The following is a 22,867-nucleotide window of genomic DNA, read 5'->3' as shown; positions in this document are numbered from 1 at the left end:
TCTCCTTTATTTCCTTCATCATCCACGTCCGGTTATCCCTTTTCTTACAGTCCTTCTTTATCACCGGAATATATTTTTGCTGAGTACTTAAAAAAATCTCCATAAAAATCCTCCACTGTTCCTCAGCTGTCCGACCTACCAGTCTGCTCGCCCAGTCTACATTAGCCAATTTGGGAGTGAGTGTGTTGTGATTACTCCAGGAGTGAGTGTGTTGTGATTACTCTGGGAGTGAGTGTGTTGTGATTACTCTGGGAGTGAGTGTGTTGTGATTACTCTGGGAGTGAGTGTGTCCTGATTACTCTGGGAGTGGGTGTGTTGTGATGACTCCAGGAGTGAGTGTGTTGTGATTACTCTGGGAGTGAGTGTGTTGTGATTACTCCGCGAGTGAGCGTGTTGTGATTACTCCGGGAGTGAGTGTGTTGTGATTACTCCGCGAGTGAGAGTGTTGTGATTACTCCAGGAGTGAGTGTGTTGTGATTACTCTGGGAGTGAGTGTGTTGTGATTACTCCGCGAGTGAGCGTGTTGTGATTACTCCGGGAGTGAGTGTGTTGTGATTACTCTGGGAGTGAGTGTGTTGTGATTCCTCTGGGAGTGAGTGAGTTGTGATTACTCCGCGAGTGAGTGTGTTGTGATTACTCCGCGAGTGAGTGTGTTGTGATTACTCCGCGAGTGAGTGTGTTGTGATTATTCCAGGAGTGAGTGTGTTGTGATTACTCCGGGAGTGCGTGTGTTGTGATTACTCCAGGAGTGAGTGAGTTGTGGTTACTCTGGGAGCGAGTGTGTTGTGATTACTCTGTGAGTGAGTGTGTTGTGATTACTCTGGGAGTGAGTGAGTTGTGATTACTCTGGGAGTGAGTGTGTTCTGATTACTCTGGGAATGAGTGAGTTGTGATGTCTCCAGGAGTGAGTGTGTTGTGATTACTCCTGGAGTGAGTGTGTTGTGATTACTCCCGGAGTGAGTGTATTGTGATTACTCTGGGAGTGAGTGTGTTGTGATTATTCTGGGAGTGAGTGTGTTTTGATAACTCCGGTAGTGTGTGTGTTCTGATTACTCCGGGAGTGAGTGTTTTGCAATTGCTCTGGGAGTGAGTGTTTGGTGATTACTCTGGGAGTGAGTGTTTTGTGATTACTCCAACAGTGAGTGTGTTTTGATTACTCCGGGAGCGAGTGTGTTGTTTGGATAGGTTGGGGGGAGGGGAGCTAGAAGAGTTGACTAGGATCAAGGAACTAATTGATGGGGGGGAGGATGCAGGGGTAAGGGGAATTACAAAATTAATGGTAGAGGAGAGGGTGCAAGTGAATGAAGGCGGTAATTTAGATAAGGGAGTAGAGGGAGAGGGTGTTCGCGACTCATCAAAGCGGGTCCAGATAAAAGCTGGAATAAGGACACTTTGCCTGAATGCACAAAGCATTCGGAACAAGGTAAATGAGTTGATGGTGCAAATCAGCACAAGTGGGTACGATCTAGTGGCTATTACAGAAACGTGGCTGAAAGGTGACCAGGACTGGGAGATGAATATCCAGGGGTATCAGGCGTTTAGGAAGAATAGACAGGAAGGAAAAGGTGGTGGGGTCGCGCTATTAATAAGAGATAATAGCAGGGTAGTACTGAGGGATGACATAGGCTCTGAGGAACAAAACGTGGAATCATTATGGGTAGAGATGAGGAATAGTCGAGGGAGAAAGACACTAGTAGGTGTGGTATATAGGCCCCCAAATAATAATGTTGAGGTAGGGAGGGCTATAAACAAGCAGATAAGGGATGCGTGTAAAAACGGAACGGCAATAATCATGGGGGACTTCAACATGCACATTGACTGGCAGACTCAAGTCGGTAAGGGTGGAATGGAGGAAGAGTTCTTAGAATGCTGTCGGGATAGTTTCCTTGAACAGCATGTTACGGAACCGACGAGGGAACGAGCTATTTTGGATCTGGTATTGTGTAACGAGGTAGGTAGAATTAAGGATCTTATTGTGAAGGACCCTCTTGGGTCTAGTGACCACAATATGGTCGAATTTCTGATTCAGATGGAAGAGGAGAAAGTTTGGTCCCAAACCAGTGTCCTCTGTTTGAACAGAGGGAAATATGATAGGATGAGGGATGAATTGGCTAAGGTAGACTGGGAGAGCAGGCTGGCAGGTAGGATAGCTGAGGAACAGTGGAGGATTTTTAAGGAGATCCTTTTCAGTTCTCAGCAAAAATATATTCCAGCAAAAAACAAGGATTGTAAGAAAAGGGAGAACCAGACGTGGATAACGAAGGAAATAAAGGAGAGTATTAAAATAAAAACAGCTGCGTACAGAGTGGCCAAAAATAGTGGAGAAACAAGTGATTGGGAAAAATTTAAGAAACAACAAAGAGAGACTAAGAAAGTGATAAAGAAAGGAAGGATAGACTATGAAGCTAGGCTAGCAATTAATATAAAAAATGATAGTAAAAGTTTTTATAAATATATAAAAAGGAATAGAGTGGCTAGAGTGAATGTTGGACCCTTGGAGGACGAGAGGGGGGAGTTAATAGTGGGAAATGAGGATATGGCTGAGTCTTTAAATAAGTTTTTTGTGTCGGTCTTCACGGCGGAGGACACAAATAGTTTGCCAAATATTAACGATAGAGGGTTGGCAGCAGGAGAAATACTTAATACAATTAATGTTACCAGAGAGGCAGTGCTGGGTAGACTAATGGGACTGAAGGTGGACAAGTCCCCGGGTCCGGATGGAATGCATCCCAGGGTATTGAAAGAAATGTCAGAGGTAATAGTGGATGCGTTAGTGATTATTTATCAAAACTCGTTGCATTCTGGGGTAGTGCCGGTTGAATGGAAAACGGCTAATGTTACGCCGCTGTTTAAAAAAGGAAGGAGACAAAAGGCGGGTAACTATAGGCCGGTCAGCTTAACGTCTGTAGTAGGGAAAATGCTGGAATCCATTATTAAAGAGGAGATAGCAGGGCATCTGGATAGAAATGGTTCGATCAATCAGACGCAGCATGGATTCATGAGGGGAAAGTCGTGCTTGACGAACATGTTGGATTTTTATGAAGATGTGACTAGGGCGGTTGATGGAGGAGAACCGGTGGATGCCGTGTTTTTGGATTTCCAAAAGGCGTTTGATAAGGTGCCCCATAAAAGGCTGCTGAAGAAGATTAGGGCACACGGAGTTGGGAGTAGTGTGTTAAAGTGGATTGGGGACTGGCTATCCGACAGGAAGCAAAGAGTCGGAATAAATGGGTGTTTTTCCGGTTGGAGGAAGGTAACTAGTGGCGTGCCGCAGGGATCGGTACTCGGGCCGCAACTATTTACCATTTATATAGATGATCTGGAGGAGGGGACGGAGTGTAGGGTAACGAAGTTTGCAGACGACACAAAGATAAGTGGAAAAGTGAATCGTGTGGAGGACGGAGAAGATCTGCAGAGAGATTTGGACAGGCTGAGTGAGTGGGCGAGGATATGGCAAATGGAGTATAACGTTGAGAAATGCGAGGTTATACACTTTGGAGGAAATAATAACAAATGGGATTACTATCTCAATGGAAACAAATTAAAACATGCTACCGTGCAAAGGGACCTGGGGGTCCTTGTGCATGAGACGCAAAAGCCCAGTCTGCAGGTACAACAGGTGATCAGGAAGGCAAATGGGATGTTGGCCTATATTGCGAAGGGGATAGAATATAAAAGCAGGGATGTCTTGATGCACCTGTACAGGGCATTGGTGAGGCCGCAGCTGGAATACTGTGTGCAGTATTGGTCCCCTTATATGAGGAAGGATATATTGGCATTGGAGGGAGTGCAGAGAAGGTTCACCAGGTTGATACCGGAGATGAGGGGTTTGGATTATGAGGAGAGGCTGAGGAGATTGGGTTTGTACTCGTTGGAGTTTAGAAGGATGAGGGGGGATCTTATGGAGACTTATAAGATAATGCGGGGGCTGGATAGGGTGGAGGCGGAGAGATTCTTTCCACTTAGTAAGGAAGTTAAAACTAGAGGACACAGCCTCAAAATAAAGGGGGGTCGGTTTAAGACAGAGTTGAAGAGGAACTTCTTCTCCCAGAGGGTGGTGAATGTCTGGAATTCTCTGCCCACTGAGGTGGTGGAGGCTACCTCGCTGAATATGTTTAAAGCGCGGATGGATGGATTCCTGATCGGTAAGGGAATTAAGGGTTATGGGGATCAGGCGGGTAAGTGGTACTGATCCACGTCAGATCAGCCATGATCTTATTGAATGGCGGGGCAGGCTCGAGAGGCTAGATGGCCTACTCCTGCTCCTATTTCTTATGTTCTTATGTTCTTATGTTGTGATTACTCTGGGAGTGAGTGTCTTGTGATTACTCTGGGAGTGAGTGTGTTGTGATTACTCTGGGAGTGAGTGTGTTCTGATTACTCCGGGAGTGAGTGTGCTCTGATGACTCCGGGACTGAGTGTGTTGTGATTGCTCTGGAAGTGAGAGCGTTGTGATTACTCCAGGAGTGCGTGTGTTGTGATTACTCTGGGAGTCAGTGAGTTGTGATTACTTCGGGTGTGAGTGTGTTTTGATTACTCCGGGAGTGAGTGTGTTGCGATTCCTCTGGGAGTGAGTGTGTTGTGATTACTCCGCGACTGAGTGTGTTGTGATTACTCCAGGAGTGCGTGTGTTGTGATTACTCTAGGAGTGCATGTGTTGTGATTACTCTGGGAGTCAGTGACTTGTGATTACTTCGGGTGTGAGTGTGTTTTGATTACTCCGCGAGTGAGTGTGTTGTCATTATTCCGGTTGTGGATATTTCACGGCTGGAAGTAACTTCTTTGGGTTAAGTTGGGCTGGTACATGTGCTGTTGATTTTTCCCTTCCCTGTGATTTATAGCTGTAATGCACTGGCAGAATGTTCTGGAATGTCTAAGTGAGGACACATTCAGAATAAGCTGATCGTTGCCTGCAGAGTCCCATTTTTGCAGGAATTCATTGAGTTGTGATGTTGTTTTGTGAAGTGAAAAATAGCTCAATTTTTCCGATTCTGTAAACAGAAAGGTTTATTCACTTCACACTCAATAAATAATTTCTCAAATAAAGTATTTTCTGCAGCTAAATGGAGTTAGAAATCACTGAGGCCCATTTCTGTGAATTTGTATTCGTGCTCTCACTAGCAAACTCTCCAATTCAAGTTACTGATGCGGTCATCATAATAAAACATCGACTGTCTTCCATCGTCCTCTCTCCAAATTATAGACTGACTCGTGTAAATCCCCAGACTAACACTCAGCAAACCAAATCTGCAGAAATCTTCGACAATTCTCAGTCCACTGAAATTAAATCCTTTCTGTCACCATTCGCTGGCACAGTGGTTAGCACTGCTGCCTCCCACCTTCTGGGACCCAGGTTCAATTCCCGGCTAGGCTCACTGTGCAGAGTTGCCATGTTCTCCTCGTGTCTGCGTGGGTTTCCTCCGGGTGCTCCGGTTTCCTCCCACAGTCCAACGATATGCAGGTTAGGTGGATTGGCCATGCTAAATTGACCCCTAGTGCCAATGGGGCTAGCAGGATAAATATGTGGAGCTATGAGGATAGGGGCTGGGTGGGATTGTGGTCGGTGCAGACTCGATGGGCCGAATAGCCTCCTTCTGCACTGCAAGGATTCTATGATTTTCTGGTTTCCTCCCACAGTCCAAAAGACGCGCTGGTTCGGTGCATTGGCCATGCTAAATTCTCCCTCAATGTACCCGAACAGGCGCCAGAGTGTGGCGACTCGGGGATTTTCACAGTAACTTCATTGCAGTGTTAATGTAAGCCCACTCTGGGAGTGAGTGTGTTGTGATTAGTCTGGGAGTGAGTGTGTTGTGATTAGTCTGGGAGTGAGTGTGTTGTGATTAGTCTGGGAGTGAGTGTGTTGTGATTACTCTGGGAGTGAGTGTGTTTTGATAACTCCGGGAGTGAGTGTGTTCTGATTACTCCGAGAGTGAGTGTGTTGCAATTACTCTGGGAGTGAGTGCGTTGTGATTCCCCTGTGAGTGAGTGTGTTGTGATTACTCTGGGAGTGAGTGTGTTGTGATTACTCTGGGAGTGAGCACGTTGTGATTACTCTGGTAGTGAATGTGTTGTGATTACTCTGGTAGTGAGTGTGTTGTGATTACTCTGGGAGTGAGTGTGTTGTGATTACTCTGGGAGTGAGTGTGTTGTGATTACTCTGGGAGTGAGTGTGTTGTGATTACCCTGGGAGTGAGTGCGTTGTGATTACTCTGGGAGTGAGTGTGTTGTGATTACTCTGGGAGTGAGTGTGTTGTGATTACTCTGGGAGTGAGTGTGTTGTGATTACTCTGGGAGTGAGTGTGTTGTGATTACTCTGGGAGTGAGTGTATTGCGATTACTCTGGGTTTGAGTGTGTTGTGATTACCCTGGGAGTGAGTGTGTTGCGATCACTAAGAAATAAACTTAAAACCCTTAGTCTGCCTGATGTCTTCGAGACTGGAGTTGGGATCTTCAAGCTGACTGAAGTTGAGCCTAACCATCGGCCTTTGACATTCAATGCTTTCAATCGGGAAGGCAATGGCCTGGTGATTTTGTCACTGGACTATGAATCCAGAAACTCAGCTAATGTTCTGGGGACCCAGGTTCGAATCCCGCCAAGGCAGGTGGTGGAATTTGAATTCGATAAAAAAAATCTGGAATTAAGAATCTACTGATGACCATGAAACTGTTGTCGATTGTCAGAAAAAACCCATCTGGTTCATGTCCTTTAGGGAAGAAAATCTGCTGTCCTTACCTGGTCTGGCCTACATGTGACTCCCACATTGCAGCACTCTCAACTGCCCGCTTAAATGACGAGCCAGCCACTCCGTTTCACGGACAACTAGGGATGGGCAATAAATGCTGGCCAGCCAGCAGTGTCCATGCTCCTCGAATGAATAAAAAAATACCATCACTGAATCCCCGACTATCAACATTCTGGGGGTTTCCATTGACCAGAAACTGAACTGGACTAGACATCGGCAGCACGGTGGCACAGTGATTAGCACTGCTGCTTCATAGCGCATGGGACCTGGGTTTGATTCCTGGCTAGGGTCACTGTGCAGAGTTGCCATGTTCTCCCCGTGTCTGCGTGGGTTTCCTCCGGGTGCTCCGGTTTCCTCCCATAGTCCAAAAAGATGTGCAGGTTAGATGGGTTGGCCATGCTAAATTGCCCCTTAGTGTCAGGAGGATTAGCAGGATAAATATATGGGGTTACGGGGATAGGGCCAGGGTTGGATTATTGTGGTGCAGGCTCGATGGAGTGTGATGGAACACTCCCCGTTTGCCTGGATGGTGCAGCTCCAACAACACTCAAGAAACTCGACATCATCCAGGACAAAGCAACCTGCTTGATTGGCATCCATTCTACCAATTTAAATGCTCACTCCCTCTACCACCAACAAACAGTGGTAGCTGTGTATACCATCTGCAAGATGCACTGTAGCAATTCATCAAGGCTCCTTAGACAACACCTTCCAAACCCATGACCTTTGCCATCTAGAAGGACAAGGGCAGCAGATACACGGGAACACCACCACCTCCAAGTTCCCCTCCAAGCCACTCACCATCCTGACTTGGAAATATATCGCCGTTCCTTTGCAGTCGCTGGGTCAAAATCCTGGAACTCCCTCCCTAACAGCACTGTGGGCGTACTTACACCAAATGGACTGTGGTGGTTCAAGAAGACAGCTCACCACCACCTTCTGAAGGGCAGTTCGAGATGGGTAATAAATGCTGGTCTTGCCAGCAATGCCCACATCCTGTGGAAGAATTTTTTGAAACTTGCCATCAATTTCTGTGTTCCCTGTTGGACACCATACTGAGGTGTTGTTGATGGATTGTCGCGGTTTATTGGGTTACGATTGGCTGTGGGTTTGGGGGATACATGAGGACGGCCTTTGCAAATCTGTATATTTTGCTTGATGAGGAGGAAGGGGCTGAAAGATCTGCTCATTCCCTCAGCATGACCACAACAGGGCTGACCGCCCAGCCAAACATTTCCACAACTCCAAATATCTCCAAATAACAGAGAGGAAGTCAGTGACGCAAAAATATCATTCAACCCAATTCCTCTGAGCTTGAACATAAAATGGGCAGCATGGTAGCACAGTGGTTAGCACTGCTGCTTCACAGCGCCAGGGACCCGGCTTGGGTCACTGTCTGTGTGGAGTTTGCACATTCTCCCCGTGTCTGCGTGGGTTTCCTCCGGGTGCTCCGGTTTCCTCCCACAGTCCAAAGATGTGCGGGTTAGGTTGATTGGCCATGCTAAAATTGCCCCTTAGTGTCCTGAGATGCGTAGGTTAGAGGGATTAATGGGTGGATATGGGGGTAGGGCCTGGGTGGGACTATGGTCGGTGCAGACTCGATGGGCCGAATGGCCTATTTGTGCACTGTAGGGTTTCTATGATTCTATGAAATATAGGATAGAAAATAGGAGTAGGAGCAAGCTGTTTATCCCCTCAAGCTTGCTCCACCATTAAACATAACATAAGAAAAAAACATTCAACAGTGCAAAAATGAGTGTGGGATCAGATAGAATCATTATAGAATCCCTACAGTACAGAAGGAGGCCATTCAGCCCATCGAGTCTGTCCCGACCACAATCCCACCCAGGTCCCATTCCTGCAACCCCGTACATTTACCCTGCTCATCCCCTGACACTAAGGGTCAATTTTCATGGCCAGTCAATCTAACCTATGCGTCTTTCGGAGTGTGGGAGGAAACTGGAGCACTCGGAGGAAACCCATGCAGACACGGGGAGAACGTGCAAACTGCACACGAATAGTGATCCAATCCGGGAATCGAACTCAGGAACCTGACGCTGTGAGGCAGCGGTGCTAACCACTGTGCCATCGTGCCGACCATTGGTCAGGATATAAAGAATGGCAGAGAATGACAAAAAGGTGAACCAAGAGAAAGAAATTAGAGTATGAAAGGAAGCTGGCTAAAAAAAAAAAGTTTATTTATCAGCGTCACAAGTACACTGTTACATTAACACCGCATTGAAGTCACTGTGAAAACCCCCTAGTTGCCACACTCCGGTGCCTGTTCGGGTACACTGAGGGAGAATTTAGCATGGCCAATGCACCTAACCAGCACATCTTTCAGACTGTGGGAGGAAACCGGAGCACCCGGAGGAAACCCACACAGACATGGGAAGAATGTGCAAACTCCACACAGTGACCCAAGCCGGGAATCGAACCTGGGTCCCTGGTGCTGTGAGGCAGCAGTGCTAACCACTGTCCTACCATTCCAGGAGGAATGTAAAAACAGACCGCAAGCGTTTCTCCAGGTATTTAAACAGGAAAAAAGCAGTGAGTATTGTTCCACTAGAGAGTGACAATGGAGAATTAATAGTTGATAAGGAACTGGAAGATGAAATAAACAAATATTTTATTGCTGTCTTTTCTATCAAAGATATAAAGAACATTCTGGTAATTGCTATAAATCAGGAGGTGGTGGAGAGAGAGGAACCTGGTGAAGTTACAATCACTAGGCAAGCGATAGTGAGGAAACTGATGGAACTGAGGACTGACAAGTCTCCGGCTCCTGAAGACCTTCATCCTAGGGTGATGAAAGAGGTTGCTAATGAGATAGTCAACACAATGCTTTGGTGCTAATTTTCCAAAATTCACTTGATTATGTAAAGGCTTAATTAGACAGAAAAGTAGCAAATATAACCCCTCTAATTCAGGAAGAGAGGGCCATGCAAAACTATAGGCCACTTAGTTTGATGTCTGACTTGGGGAAGATTTTGGAATCAATCGTTATAAAGGTTAAAGCTGGATGCTTCGAAAAACCCCAGGAAGGATATCAGAGGTAGGTTCTTTACGCAGAGAGTGGTTGGGGTGTGGAATGGACTGCCTGCAGTGATAGTGGAGTCAGATACTTTAGGAACATTTAAGCGGTTATTGGATAGGCACATGGAGCACACCAGGATGATAGGGAGTGGGATAGCTTGATCTTGATTTCAGATAAAGCTCGGCACAACATCGTGGGCCGAAGGGCCTGTTCTGTGCTGTACTGTTCTATGTTCTATGTTCTATGTTATCGGGAAGATTCAGCATGGTTTTGTGAAAGGGAAATCATTTTTATCCAATTCATTGGAGTTCTTTGAAAGAGTGACATGTGCTGTGGATAAAGGGGAACCTGTAGATGTAATGTACTTAGATTTCCAGAGGGCATCTGATAGGGTGCCACATTGAAGGTTATTGCAGAAAATAAAAGGTCATGGTGTAAGGGGTAGCATATTGGCATGGGTAGAAGATTGGCTAGCTAACTGGAATCGGAATTGGCATAAAGGATGCCACCGGGACTTGATGGATTGAGTTATAAGGAGAGGCTGGGTAGACTGGGACTTTTTTCTCTGGAGCGTAGGAGGCTGAGGGGTGATCTTATAGAGTTCTATAAAATAATGAAGGGCACAGGTCAGCTAGATAGTCAATATCTTTTCCCAAAGGTAGGGGAGTCTAAAACTAGAGGGCATTCGTTTAAGGTGAGAGGGGAGAGATACAAAAGTGTCCAGAGGGGCAATTTTTTCACACAGAGGGTGGTGAGTGTCTGGAGCAAGCTGCCAGAGGTAGTAGTAGAAGCGGGTACAATTTTGTCTTTTAATAAGTGTTTAGACAATTACATGGGTAAGATGGGTATAGAGGGATATGGGCCAAATGTGGGCAATTGGGACTAGCTTTTGGGTTTTAAAAAAAAGGGCGGCATGGACAAGTTGGGCCGAAGGGCCTGTTTCCATGCTGTAAACCTCTATGACTCTATGATTCTATGACTCTAAATGGATCTTTTTCTGATTGGATGGACACAACGAGTGGAGTCCTGCAGGGGTCTATGCCGGGACTTCAACTTTTAACAATTGACATCAATGCGTTAGGCGATGGGGAAAGGGTAGCTAGTTTCCAGATGACACAAGGATAGCGAGCACAGTTTGTTATGAAGAAGACAGACAGGGCAGGATTTTCCACTCAGCACGCTGCGTCTTTCACAGTGGCAGAGGTGGCCTGCCATTGGGCGGCAGTGGCATCTTCTGATCCGAAAGGTTTTGTTTTTAAGTTTATTTATTAGTGTCACAAGTAGGCTTACATTAACGCTGCAATGGAGTCACTGTGAAAATCCCCTAGTTGCTACACTCTGGGCCCAATTTTACCAAAGCTTCGCGCCCGAAAACGGTGCGCACCCGATTCCTAGCAGAGCGCGGCTTTACGAACACCCGATTTGGGTGGGGGCCGGGCCCACGCCCGGATCGGGCGGCCTGCCGATTTAAATACATTTGCATGCATTTAAATCGACTTAATGAAGCGCGCGCCCAACTCTACCACTAAATCCCACTTTACCACCGTGCGGCCCAATCCGCGTCCGCGTTTTTAACGACCTGGCAAATAAAGGTCGGAAGCCGGCGCTTCCTCAGTGAGGATTGGTGAGGAGGTAGGCGCGTTGCGTTCAGAGGCTCCCCGGTACTTACGTGTGTCTTGAGTCGCGGCCATTCCGCTGTCCCGGGTCCGTGGCGTCTCTGCGAGTGTGTGGGGGGGGAGGGGGGGCTGTTGTTGTGCATGAACTCCGATGTCTGTGTGGCAGCACGGACCTCGGGTCCTGCAGTGCAGCTGGGTCCTAGCACTGCAGCTCACTTCAGGCTGAAGATGTGCACACAGTGCAGATAGCACTGCTGCAGCCTTCCAATGTTACCAGGGGCTGTGACTGTGTGCTGCATGGGGCTGGGGGGGCTGGGGGGGAGAGGGGGGGAGGTGGATGGACTTGGGAGAATCTTGCAAACTGCAAGTAATGTAGCATCCTCTTTGTGCTGCCTAATTATCTATGAGAAAGGTAATTAAACTACAGTGTCCTAGTGAGCAAGTAGTGACCTGTATAATACATTTGTGATCTGTAACTGGATTGTTGATGCTCAAATGTTCAGAGTCCTGTGGTGAACTTGGAAGAATTGTCCCCATGGTGGAACTTGGTTGGAAATAAGATTCAAGGAGATTACTACATCTGGGAAACCAACCATAGTGAAAAGAAGCTTGTATTGGCAACTCTTCTCTCACATGCCATGGCAGATGTGCCCCTGCTTATGAATGTGATTTGCATGGGCAACATTGGGTGCAGCTAATCTGCCTCTGGAGCAGCCTTGGATCCTTTGTCATCTTGTTTTCATCTGAACATTGCACAGAATTACTAGTCAAAAATCTGGGATAATATTCCCAGAACATGGATGGGGGGATATACATTTTGAAATATTATCCCAGATTTTTGACTGTCAGGTTTTTAGTCCCTGCGATTATAACTTTGACATTATCTTCCAAAGGGGATTCCTCTAATTCTGTGCAATGTTCAGATGAAAACAAGATGACAGAAAGGATCCAAGGCTGCTCCAGAGGCAGAGTAGCTGCACCCAATGTTGCCCATGCAAGTCACATTAATAAGTAGGGGCACATCTGCCATGGAATGTGTGAGAAGAGTTGCCAATACAAGCTTCTTTTCACTCTGGTTGGTTTCCCAGATTATGAAATCTCCTTGAATCTTATTTCCAACCAAGTTCCACCACGGGGACAATTCTTCCAAGTTCACCACAGGACTCTGAACATTTGAGCATCAACAATCCAGTTACAGATCACAAATGTATTATACAGGTCACTACTTGCTCACTAGGACACTGTAGTTTAATTACCTTTCCCATAGATAATTAGACAGCACGAAGAGGATGCTACATTATTTGCAGTTTGCAGGATTCTCCCAAGTCCATCCGTCCCCCCCTCTCTGCTCTCTCTGCTGTTTTGTATTTCGCGCCCGGGCGCGCTGCTTCAGATTATTTTCAAACTGCGCATGCGGATCCGGCCGGAACCGGCAAAACGCGTATGGGTGCGCTGGAAAGAGGATTCCGGGCTCGGATCCGTATTACGCCCGGATCCCACCCTTAGGCTCCGATTGGTAAAATCGGGCCCTCTGGCGCTTGTTCACGTACACTGAGGGAGAATTTAACATGGCCAATGCACCTAACCAGCATGTCTTTTGGACTGTGGGAGGAAACCGGAGCAGCCGGAGGAAACCCACGCAGACACGGGGAGAACGTGCAGGCTCCACACAGACAGTGACCCAAGCCAGGAATCGAACCTGGGTCCCTGGCGCTGTGAGGCAGCGGTGCTAACCACTGTGCCACTGTGCACTGGTCCTGCTGTTGTCAACGGGCTTGAGCATGAGACTGATTTTAATATTTAAATCCAAATTTAAATATTATTAATAAGCTCGGGACGCAATCGTCTGGGCTCACTTGGCTTAACAGCCTCACCGATTGATGTAGGTCCTACCTGCGAGGATCATGTATGGTCCCCATCAACTAGGACCAGACGTGATGGTCTCACTGGTGCGACCGGAGGCCACTGAGGCCCCCTGGGCGGTCAGGGCAGGGTGGCAGTGCCTGGCACCCTGACACTGCCAATTTGGCACCTTGGCACTGCCAGCCTGGCACTCTGAAAGTGCCCTCTGGGCACCAGGCAGTGCTATTGTACATAGTGCATTGGGAGTTCAGGCGCATGTGCAATAGTGAACTCGAGGGGCCCTATTTCACCATTTTGATTCTAGGTGCTGGGCAGACTTGAAACTGGGAGTGTTTCAGATCCGACTTTTAGACCCGTTCTCCGGCGCCCCCATACGCACTCTGCCTGAAAAAATATCAGCGATTCCGAATCGCGCTGCAGAAGCCTGTGGGCGGGGCTTAACGCGCCCAAAACCCTGCTGATCCGATCGGAACCTTCGACTGTGCATGCGCAGTAAAGAAAATAGAAAAACGCTCCCCTGCCACATCGCTCCCAGGCCTGATAGTACCTTCCCCTGCCCCCCACAGCCATTGCCCCACCCCCACAACATTATTGTCCCCCTTATTCCCCCACCCCCTCAGCCACCCAGAAAAATCTCAGCCCCCTGCCCTCCCTTCCCCCCACCGATCACATGCAGAGTGGCAGCGGGCACCCCCAGCCCCCCTGCCCCCCGACCCTGCTCCCCACCTCCTGCCCGCCCCTCCCCCCCCACCAGAGAGCCATCTGACCCGCCTCCCTCCCACCCGCCCCCCCACCACTGATCTGAGTCGGAGAGGCATTTGGCCTCCCTCCGCCCCCCCCCCCCCCCCCCCCACCACTGATCTGAGTCGGAGAGGCATTTGGCCTCCCTCCCCCTCCCCCCCCCCCACCACTGATCTGAGTCAGAGAGCCGCCAGAAGTTTGGAACTTACCTCCTCAGAAGCTGGAGCCCGAATCAGACCTTTGCGGACCATGTCTATCTCGTGCCGAATCTGGACTGGTGAACACGGTGTTAAAGGGGGAAATGTCGTTAAGTTTGGGCGTGCAGCCCATTAAGTCAATTTAAATGCATGCAAATGCATTTAAGTTGACATCGCGCCCATTTTGGGCGCGGTGCCAACAGCGGTCATTTTTGGGCCTTGGTAAAGGGGGAACGGGCACAGAGGTGGGCGCAGATCACGCTACTCGCCTCACGCCTGACTTTACCAAGTTTTCGTGCACGAAAACGGGCGCAACCTGATGGTAAAATTGGGCCCGAGCAGTTATCAGCTGGCTTCCAAATAGACTTCGCCACTCCCCCTACTGGCGAGAATCACACTTTGCCTCATTTATTTTTCTCAAAAAATTGATCTGAAACTCTCCTGTTTTCATTCTCATTTGGCTCTTCGAATGTTTTGGCAAGATCGCCCCTTGGGAGTTTGTTTCTGCTGGAGTTTAGAAGAGTGAGGGGTGACTTGATTGAAGTATATAAGATCCTGAATGGTCTTTAAGACTTACCTGGATAGTCACATGAGCAGCCTGGGAATGGAGGGATACAAACGATTGGTCTAGTTGGACCAAGGAGCGGTACAGGCTTGGAGGGCCGAAGGGCCTGTTTCCTGTGCTGTACTGTTCTTTGTTCTTTGTTCTTTGACAAGTGGACACAGAAAGGATGTTTCCTCTTGTGGGTGAGTCCAGGCTAGGGGGCCCTGTTTTAAAATTAGGGGTCGCCCTTTTTGGACAGTCATAGAGTCATAGAGGTTTACAGCATGGAAACAGGCCCTTCAGCCCAACTTGTCCGTGCTGCCCTTTTCTTTTTAAACCCCTAAACTAGTCCCAATTGCCCGCGTTTGGCCCATATCCCTCTATACCCATCTTACCCATGTCTAAATACTTTTTAAAAAACAAAATTGTACCCACCTCTACCACTACCTCTGGCAGCTTGTTCCAGACACACCACCCTCTGAGTGAAAAAATTGCACCTCTGGACCCTTTTGTATCTCTCCCCTCTCACCTTAAACCTATGCTCTCTAGTTTTAGACTCCCCTACCTTTGGGAAAAGATATTGACTATCTAGCTGCTCTATGCCCCCATTATTTTAAAGACCTCTATAAGTTCACCCCTCAGCCTTCTACTGTCCCAAAAGTCCCAATCTATTCAACCTCTCCTCAGAGATGAGGAGAAATGTTTTCTCTCAGAAGGTTGTGCGACTTTGGAACTCTCTGCCTGAGAAGGTAGTGGAGGTGGGGTCATTGAATATTTTTAAGGCAGAGATAGATTCTTGTTGAGAAGGAGTTCAAACTTTTCGGGGGTAAATGGGAATGTGGAACTTAACACAAACAGATCAGCCATGATCTTATTGAATGGCAGAGCAGGCTCGAGGGGCTGAATGGCCTACTTCTGCTCCTATTTCATATGTTTGCATGTTCCTATATGATCATGGCTGATCTGATGGAGACCTCAACTCTACTATCCTGTCTGCTCTTCGACCCCTGTGACAATCTGTCTAACTCCGCCTTAAATATAGTCAATCACTCTTTGTCCAATGAATTCTCTTCCGAGAGAAGAAGTTCCTCGACCCTAAATGTGAGATCCCAAACTGTGGACCTTAGTTTTAGCCTCCGCATGAGGGGAAACATCCGTTCCAAAACTAACTAACCCACCTTGCTGCCCACTCGCGTACTGAATGTTTCCGATGGTTTTAATCCACTGTCTCAGTTGGCAGATTATTCCAAATATTTAGCGTTGCTTGGTTAAGGAAGACTGGTGGCTGTTAATGGTTTTAACAGGTGAGAGACACTGTTATTCACGCCTAGGAAAGCCAGCACGTTACCATGGCAATGAGTTCTTCCTGTGGAATCCAAATGCCTACACTACAGGCCGGGTTGCCAACTCTGCAGAAGTGAAAAAATTAATTTTCAGGATACTCCTGTGAGAAAACAGTCAGAAGGAAGATGAGAGAGGGCTTTGGAGTGAAAGGAAAGGTGATGAGTGCTGGAGCAGAGAGACTTGGGGCTATACCATCTGTGGCGGCACGGTGGCCCAGTGGTTAGCACTGCTGCCTCACAGCGCCAGGGACCTGGGTTCAATTCGCGGCTTGGGTCACTGTCTGTGTAAATTCTGCACATTCTCCCCGTGTCTGCGTGGGTTTCCTCCGGGTGCTCTGGTTTCCTCCCACAGTCCGAAAGACGTGCTGGTTAGGGTGCATTGACCTGAACAGGCGCCGGAATGTGGCGACTAGGGGAAAATCACAGTCACTTCATTGAAGTGTTAATGTAAGCCTTACTTGTGACTACTGAATAAACTTTAACGTTGGTAGGATTTGTCCCCATGTCTCCAGACCATTAGCATGGGCCCAGTCCAGGGACGTTACCACGACACCACCGTCACCCCGACTTGGGGGAAATGTGCACAAATCATTTAAGATGGCAGGAGAGGGTTAGAATCTGGAATGTACTGTCTGAGAGTGTGGTGGAGACAGATTCACACAGCGAGTGGTGAGGATCTGGAATGCACTGTCTGAGAGTGTGGTGGAGACAGATTCGCACAGCGAGTGGTGAGGATCTGGAATGTACTGTCTGAGAGTGTGGTGGAGACAGATTCACACAGTGAGAGGTTACCGTCTGGAATACACTGCCTGAGAGTGTGCTGGAGACAGATTCCATCATGGCTTTCAAAAGGGAGTTGGATTGTTATCTGAATTTGCATGACGAAGGGGAAATGATAAGGGAACGGTAGGTGGTGAGGCACCCAGCAGGAACAGAATGGGCCGAATGGCCTCCTTAGACATAGACATAGAACAGTACAGCACAGAACAGGCCCTTCGGCCCACGATGTTGTGCCGAGCGTTGTCTGAAACCCAGATCAAGCTATTTCCTCCCTATCATCCCGAAGTACTCCATGTGCCTATCCAATAGCTTCTTAAATGTTCCCAAAATTTTTGACTCCACTATCCCTGCAGGCAGTCCATTCCACACCCCAACCACTCTCTGAGTAAAAAACCTACCTCGGACATCCTTCCTATATCTCCCACCATGAACCCTATAGTTATGCCCCCTAGTTACCGCTCCATTCACCCGAGGAAATAGTCTTTGAACGTTCACTCTATCCCCCTCATCATCTTATAAACCTCTATTAAGTCTCCTCTCAACCTCCTCCGCTCCAAAGAGAAAAGCCCAAGTTCCCTCAACCTTTCCTCATAAGACCTACCCTCCAAACCAGGCAGCAACCTGGTAAATCTCCTTTGCACTCTTTCCAGTGTCTCCACATCCTTCTTGTAGTGAGGTGACCAGAACTGCACACAATATTCCAAATGTGGTCTCACCAAGGTCCTGTACAGTTGCAGCATAACCCCACGGCTCTTAAACTCCAACCCCCTGTTAATGAACGCCAACACACTATAGGCCTTCTTCATGGCTCTATCCACTTGATTGGCAACCTTCAGAGATCTATGGATATGAACCCCAAGATCTCTCTGTTCCTCCACAGTCTTCAGAACCCTACCTTTGACCCTGTAATCCACATTTAAATTTGTCCTACCAAAATGAATCACCTCGCATTTGTCAGGGTTAAACTCCATTTGCCATTTTTCAGCCCAGCTCTGCATCCTATCTATATCTCTTTGCAGCCTACAACAGCCCTCCACCTCATCCACTACTCCACCAATCTTGGTGTCATCAGCAAATTTACTGATCCACCCTTCAGCCCCCTCCTCCGAGTCATTTATAAAAATTACAAATAGCAGAGGACCAAGCACTGATCCCTGTGGCACTCCGCTGGTAGCCGGTTTCCAGTCCGAAAATTTTCCATCCACCACCACCCTCTGTCTTCTGTTAGATAGCCAGTTACCTATCCAATCGGCCAAACTTCCCTCTATCCCACACATTCTTACTTTCTTCATAAGCCGACCGTGGGGGACTTTATCAAACGCCTTACTAAAATCCATGTATATGACATCAACTGCACTACCTTCATCTACACACTTAGTTACCTTCTATCAAATTTGTGAGGCAAGACTTGCCCTTCACAAATCCGTTCTGACTATCCCGGATTAAGCTGCATCTTTCTAACTGGTCGTAAATCCTATCCCTAAGGACCTTTTCCATCAATTTACTGACCACCGAAGTAAGACTAACCAGCCTATAATTACCAGGGTCATTTCTATTCCCTTTCTTAAACAGAGCAACCACATTCGCCACTCTCCAGTCCTCTGGCACCACCCCCGCACACACGAGGATGGCCTCAACCGGGATATTGGGTTCATGTCACACTATTTGTAACCCCCACAGTTGCGTGGACCTGCAGAGTTTCACTGGCTGTCTTGTCTGGAGACAATACACATCTTTTTAGCCTGTCTTGATGCTCTCTCCACTCACATTATTTTGTTTCTTAAAAACTTGATTAGTTGTAAGTATTCGCATTCCAACCATTATTCATGTAAATTGAGTCTGTGTCTTTATATGCTCTGTTTGTGAACAGAATTCCCACTCACCTGAAGAAGGGGCTTAGAGCTCCGAAAGCTTGTGTGGCTTTTGCTACCAAATAAACCTGTTGGACTTTAACCTGCTGCTGTTAAACTTCTTACTGTGTTTACCCCAGTCCAACGCCGGCATCTCCGCTTCATGACCACCCCCGTGGACAGTGAGGACGCAAAGATCAATGCCAAACGCTCTGCTATCTCATCCCTTGCCTCCCAAAGAATCCTAGGATATATTTCATCAGGCCCAGGGGACTTATCAACTTTCAGTTTATTCAAAATTGCTAGTACATCTTCCCTCCGAACATCTATTTCCTCCAGCCTATCAGCCTGTGACACCATCTCTTCCTCAAAAACATGGCCCCTCTCCTTGGTGAACACCGAAGAAAAGTATTCATTCATCACCTCTCCTATCTCTTCTGACTCCATGCACAAATTCCCACTACTGTCCTTGACTGGCCCCAGTCTCACCCTGGTCATTCTTTTATTCCTCACATAAGAGTAAAAAGCCTTCTGTGCTGCAACAATTCTCTGATTTGTTGACGCGATGTTCTGACTTTAACATTAAAAGTGAGTAATGAGTTTTCACTGAGTTTTAAAAGGAGGAGGTCCACTCTTCATGGTGATGACTCGCTGGAAAGTCAGCCTTGATGAAGAAATATTTTCCCTTTGGAAATAAATTCCAGGCTTATCTGTTGGGTGGCACACCGGTACAACATCACATTTCATCCTCCAGCACCTCCGCTGAGATGTGTTTCTGCGATTACACAGCATCGTCTTCCAGCAGGGACCTGCCCATCATTTTCTCCCTGACTTCCACACTGAATCTGCAAACCATTGCTGCCGTGACAGCACTTCAGATTTCCTCAAGAAATATAAGCTCCCTCCTTGGAATTCCTTCTTCTCTTTTGATCTTGAAAGTTAGTTTTATGTTTCTGTTGGTTGGTTCCTATTTATTCCTGGCCTTTGCCTCAGGACTGTGCAGCCTACATTCATCCCTCTCACACCTCCCCCCCATCCCCTCTCACCCCCACCCATTTGGCATGTCCGCTACAACTCTCACCAACTTTTACAGATGCACCATAAAAAGCATTCTTTCTGGTTGTATCACAGCTTGGCGTGGCTCCTGCTCTGCCCAAGACCGCAAGGAACGGTTATGAATCCATCACGCAAACCAGCCTCCCATCCATTGACTCTGTCTACACTTCTCTCTGCCTCGGCAAAGCAGCCAGTATAATTAAGTACCCCACGCATCCCAGACATTCTCTCTTCCACCTTTTTCCGTCAGGAAAAAGATACAAAAGTCTGAGGTCACGTATCAACCGACTCAAGAACAGCTTCTTCCCTGCTGCTGTCAGACTTTTGAATGGACTTACCTTGCACTAAGTTGACCTTTCTCTACACCCTAGCTATGACTTTAACAATACATTCGGCACTTTCTCGTTTCCTTCTCTATGAACGGTATGCTTTGCCTGTATAACGCGCAAGAAACAATACTTTTCGCTGTATGTTAATACATGTGACAATAATAAATCAAATCAGATCAAATCCTTTCTCACCTTGACAACTGTGACTTTCTGGTACAATCAACAGACAGCGTTTATAGTCATGGATTGGACTGGAGTCACATGTAAGGGATGACTGGGGCACTCTCACCTGAAGGACATCTGTGAACCAGTTGGGTCTTGACAAACAAAGGGGAGGTGTTTGCAGAGTGGCATTATCGCTAGAGTAGCAATCCAGAGACCCTGGATAATCCTCTCGAGTCCCGGGTTCGAATCCCACCGTGGCAGATGGTGAAATTTGAATTCAGTAACAATCTGGAATTAAAGAGTTTCCTGGTGACCATGGAACCACTTTCTTTTTATTCATTCGTGGGACATGAGCGTCGCTGGCTGGCCAGCATTTATTGCCCATCTCTAGTTGCGCTTGGAGGGCTGTTGAGAGTCAACCACATTGCTGTGGCTCTGGAGTCACAAGTAGGCCAGACCAGGTAAGAATGGCAGATTTCCTTCCTTTAAGGACATTAATGAACCAGATGGGTTTTTCTGACAATCGACAATGGATTCATGATCATCAGTAGAATCTTAATTCCAGATATTTTTAATTGAATTCAAATTCCACCATCTGCCGTGGCGGGATTCGAACCTGGGTCTCCAGAACATTAGCTGAGCTTCAGGATTAATAGTCTAGTGATAATACCACAAGATCATCGCCTCTACTGTTGATTATCGATTGTCGGAAAAACCCATCTGGTTCACTAACATGCTTTAGGGAAGGAAATCTGCCGTCCTTACCCGGTCTGGCCTACATGTGACTCCAGAGCCACCGCAATGTGGATGACTCTCAACTGTCCTCTGAAATGAAGGGCAGTTAAGGGATGGGCAATAAATGCTGGACCCAGCCAGTGCTGCCCACATTCTGTAAATTAATTTAAAAAAACACAATTTCTCGCCTCATTTCATCGAGTTCAGAGTTACAGATGATCTGCACAAGCTGCCACGCTGGGAGTGAAACTCATCACTCACCTAACCATGAGGGTATTAAATATTTCAGAGTACACTAGCTTAACTCGCAATTAAAGAAATTATCTCACATAGTTCTAACACTGCCATTCTTTATTTAATACTTGCCAGCTCCCAAATGATATAGCTGGAAATTATTCACGATCCTTGATATTATCGGGCAGTCAGCATATTGGTTCGAAGTCCGCTCAGTAATCCTCCGGCCGTTCATGCCAGTGGGATTCTCTGGTCCTGCTGGCAGCGCACTCCCGCCCACGTGTTCCCTGCCGGAGTGGCATGATGTCAATGGGAATTCCACAGACTGGAGAATCCCACTGAAGTATCATAGAATCCTACAGTGCAGAAAGAGGCCATTCGGCCCATCGAGTCTGCACCAACCACAATCCCACCCAGGCCCTATCCACATATCCCTACATATTTACCCACTAACATAAGAACATAAGAACATAAGAAATAGGAGCAGGAGTAGGCCATCTAGCCCCTCGAGCCTGCCCCGCCATTCAATAAGATCATGGCTGATCTGACGTGGATCAGTACCACTTACCCGCCTGATCCCCATAACCCTTAATTCCCTTACCGATCAGGAATCCATCCATCCGCGCTTTAAACATATTCAGCGAGGTAGCCTCCACCACCTCAGTGGGCAGAGAATTCCAGAGATTCACCACCCTCTGGGAGAAGAAGTTCCTCCTCAACTCTGTCTTAAACCGACCCCCCTTTATTTTGAGGCTGTGTCCTCTCGTTTTAACTTCCTTACTAAGTGGAAAGAATCTCTCCGCCTCCACCCTATCCAGCCCCCGCATTATCTTATAAGTCTCCATAAGATCCCCCCTCATCCTTCTAAACTCCAACGAGTACAAACCCAATCTCCTCAGCCTCTCCTCATAATCCAAACCCCTCATCTCCGGTATCAACCTGGTGAACCTTCTCTGCACTCCCTCCAATGCCAATATATCCTTCCTCATATAAGGGGACCAATACTGCACACAGTATTCCAGCTGCGGCCTCACCAATGCCCTGTACAGGTGCATCAAGACATCCCTGCTTTTATATTCTATCCCCCTCGCAATATAGGCCAACATCCCATTTGCCTTCTTGATCACCTGTTGTACCTGCAGACTGGGCTTTTGCGTCTCATGCACAAGGACCCCCAGGTCCCTTTGCACGGTAGCATGTTTTAATTTGTTTCCATTGAGATAGTAATCCCATTTGTTATTATTTCCTCCAAAGTGTATAACCTCGCATTTCTCAACGTTATACTCCATTTGCCATATCCTCGCCCACTCACTCAGCCTGTCCAAATCTCTCTGCAGATCTTCTCCGTCCTCCACACGAACCCCTCTAACCTATGCATCCCGGGACACTAAGGGGCAATTTAGAATGGCCAATCAACCGAGCCCGCACATCTTTGGACTGTGGGAGGAAACCGGAGCATCCGGAGGAAACCCATGCAGACACGGGGAGAATGACTTTAACAATACATTCGGCACTTTCTCGTTTCCTTCTCTATGAACGGTATGCTTTGCCTGTATAACGCGCAAGAAACAATACTTTTCGCTGTATGTTAATACATGTGACAATAATAAATCAAATCAGATCAAATCCTTTCT

The sequence above is a fragment of the Mustelus asterias genome, chromosome 6 (genome assembly GCF_964213995.1).
Source record: "Mustelus asterias chromosome 6, sMusAst1.hap1.1, whole genome shotgun sequence".
Lineage (NCBI taxonomy): Eukaryota > Metazoa > Chordata > Chondrichthyes > Carcharhiniformes > Triakidae > Mustelus > Mustelus asterias.
The sequence above is the reverse complement of the archived record's forward strand: the minus strand, read 5'-3'. Positions refer to the sequence as shown.